Here is a 3,064-nt window from a genome sequence, read left to right on the forward strand (position 1 = left end):
ACTCCTAACCACTTGCCTGCCTGCCTGATCACCCCTAACCACTCGCCTGCCTGCCTGATCACCCCTAACTGCTCACCTGCCCGCCTGCCTGATAGCCCCTAACCACTCACCTGCCTGCTTGATCACTCCTAACCCCTCTGCCTGCCTGCCTGATCACCCCTACTAGTAACCATTCACATGCCTGCCTGATCACCCCTAACCACCTCTGCCTGCCTGCCTCATTGCCCTTAACCCCTCTGCCTGCCTGCCTGATCGCCCCTAACCACTCATCTGCCTGCCTGATCACCCCTAACCACCTCTGCCTGCCTGCCTCATTGCCCTTAACCCCTCTGCCTGCCTGCCTGATCGCCCCTAACCACTCATCTGCCTGCCTGATCACCCCTAACCACCTCTGCCCGCCTGCCTGATCCCCCTAACTGCTCTCCCCTACTGGCCTGGTTGCCCCCTAACTGCTCTCCCCTGCCGGCCTGATCACCCCTAGCCACCTCTGCCTCGGCCCCCACTACCATGGCTTTGTCCAGAAGGACGTCTGGAAGATGTTTGGTCTAATTAGCATATTATCCTTTTATTAGTATAGATAGTATTCCATTATGTAGATGTACCATAGTTTTTTAATCCACTCATCTGCTAATGGGCACTTAGTCTGTTTCCAAATCTTAGCTATTGTAAATTCAGTAAAGAACCCCCAACTTCTCTTTCAGGTGATAGCAATACAGCAATAAATATCAACACAAAGCAGATTATTATTGTAGATCACATAGGGAGAACAAAGGGTAAAATATTCATCTGCAACAGTGTTTGATGATATTCTGCGCAGTGAGAAAACCTGAAGTCATTTTCAAGGTCCACCATTTCTTCTTTTCAGTCAGGTCAAGTTTCTAAACTTTCTAAATAACCCATTTTCCAGCTAATAAAAAGATTATAGGATTCCACTGAGTCTCCTATCTATCTACTCCAGGACTTCTGTGAGGATCAAATGAGATGAGGCACAGGAAAATGCTTCACAGACATTTGGTTAAAGTGTGAAATGTTTCCCCCTGGCTATAAAGCAAGTCGTGTTCCTGGGCTGAAGAAATTCCAAGGAGGCTAGTCACTAGGAAGAGGAAGCCAGGCATTGCTACATGACATCATTACCCAGCACCCACAGCTACAGTTTCCAGGCTGGCCATGGGGTCTCAGCAGCGTCGGCTGCGATTTGGTAGGCTGTTGCTCCGGGGTGGTGGCAGGGCCTGTGTCTCACTTGTGGGAAGCTGAGTGTTGCTTTGTTGGCGCCAGGTCCGCGCTGCTGTTTCTCTGTAAATGGCACGGCAGCTCTTGCGTTGAGCGTCTGCCCCCTGGTGGTCAGTGCGTATCATAGCGACCGGTCGGAGAGGTGGAGGAATACTTAGCATATTAGCCTTTTATATATATATAGATTACTGGCTTTTCTCACCCACTCATCCTCTCACTGTTTGTGCTCCACATTATAAAAATGCACAGTTTCTAGCAGAGTCTTTGCATTTGTATATGCCATTCCCTTTGCTTGAAAGCTCCTCCTCTTATTACTGGAGATCACTTCCTTTAGGAAATCTTCTTTTCTGACCACACCTCCCATCCCCCCAATCTTTTTAACTACCTTCTATTTAACTGCACCTTGGAAGTACCAAGGTCACCTCAATCCACCAATTGTTGAGTGTCTTCATTTGCCCCTCTCCCTAACTAGTCAGTGAGCTCCCTGAAGGTAGACATTGTGTCTTTTTTATCTGTACCCTCAGGGCCCAACAGTATTGACTCGCAAGTGTTGTTCAATAAAGGTTTGTCCAATGATGCCTTGTGAATGGATATAAAGGTTTGTCATAAGATTTATGAATAGGAATTTGAATGAAGTGGGTAACTTAAGATAACTCTGAAGGCAAACATTCATTTGATTGAGACCTAGTACAGTTCAAGAATTACTGGAATATTTAATAAATGATATTAGGCAAACTATTTCATCAGTTTAGTAAAATCAGATTCCCTACCTCATTCTAATAAGTATATATACACAATTCCAATTGGATTTAATGTTCATATTTTGTAAAGGTGAAACAAGAAACAACTATGACTAATTCTATAATTTCAGGGTGAGGAAGGCCTATTCTAAACATAATACCTAAGTCAGAAACAGCAAAGCATAAGTTTAATAGTGGCTCTGAACTAATCTATCACTTTTCAAATGATACCTTCTACTTAGGGAATGGAAGCTATACTTTTCCCCTCTGAATTATTTTCCAAAATTTTAAAAGTCTAAATATCTGACTATTCAAGGAGATACATGGAAAAAAAAACCAAGTGATTATAAAAAATACACTAAAGATTATCCAAAAATCTGGAAATGCAGGGAAATAATATTTTTTACACTTTCATCAGCTTACAGCTGGACCAATTATTTAGAGGCATTTCACCTAAGTGTTGAAGGAAAATATATTGAGCATATTATTTGAAAATGTTAACTAGTATATTGTTTGAAAATGTTAGTCCTATGTTTCTGACTTTTTAAACATTCTATTAAGTGTCATTTAACTGTAAAAAAAAATGGAGCAACCTAAATGTTCAATAAGGAATTATTAGTACATAAATTATCCATACTAAAAATTTTATTGAATTTTATATGACCTGAAAACAAGTTCATGATATACTAGTATTTTGAAATGAAAAGAGAAAATTAAATTAATAACTATTTGTTAAAAATTATTTCAATTTTATAAAAACACATATGTGCTATTTATGTAGAAATGTATACAAAAATCTGAAAGGATATACATAAATATGTTAATATGATTATCTTGTTTGCTTTACTAGGTGTACCGGTTAAAAATGCGGATTTTTTTCAATAGATGGAGTTACACATATGTTGATATATATGCGATTTGATATGTATGCTATTTTGTTGTATTGACAGCAAGCTTCAAAACTTCATATGTCAAATTTTCTGAAGGTATTAACACCATAGATATTTTTACGCTTAAAAATGTCGAATTTTGTGCCCAAAAAAGAGCATTGGAGGGAAGTTTTAATTCATTACTTTATTTTGAAGAAAAGTGCT

The sequence above is a fragment of the Myotis brandtii genome, unplaced genomic scaffold (assembly GCF_000412655.1).
Source record: "Myotis brandtii unplaced genomic scaffold, ASM41265v1 scaffold144, whole genome shotgun sequence".
NCBI lineage: Eukaryota > Metazoa > Chordata > Mammalia > Chiroptera > Vespertilionidae > Myotis > Myotis brandtii.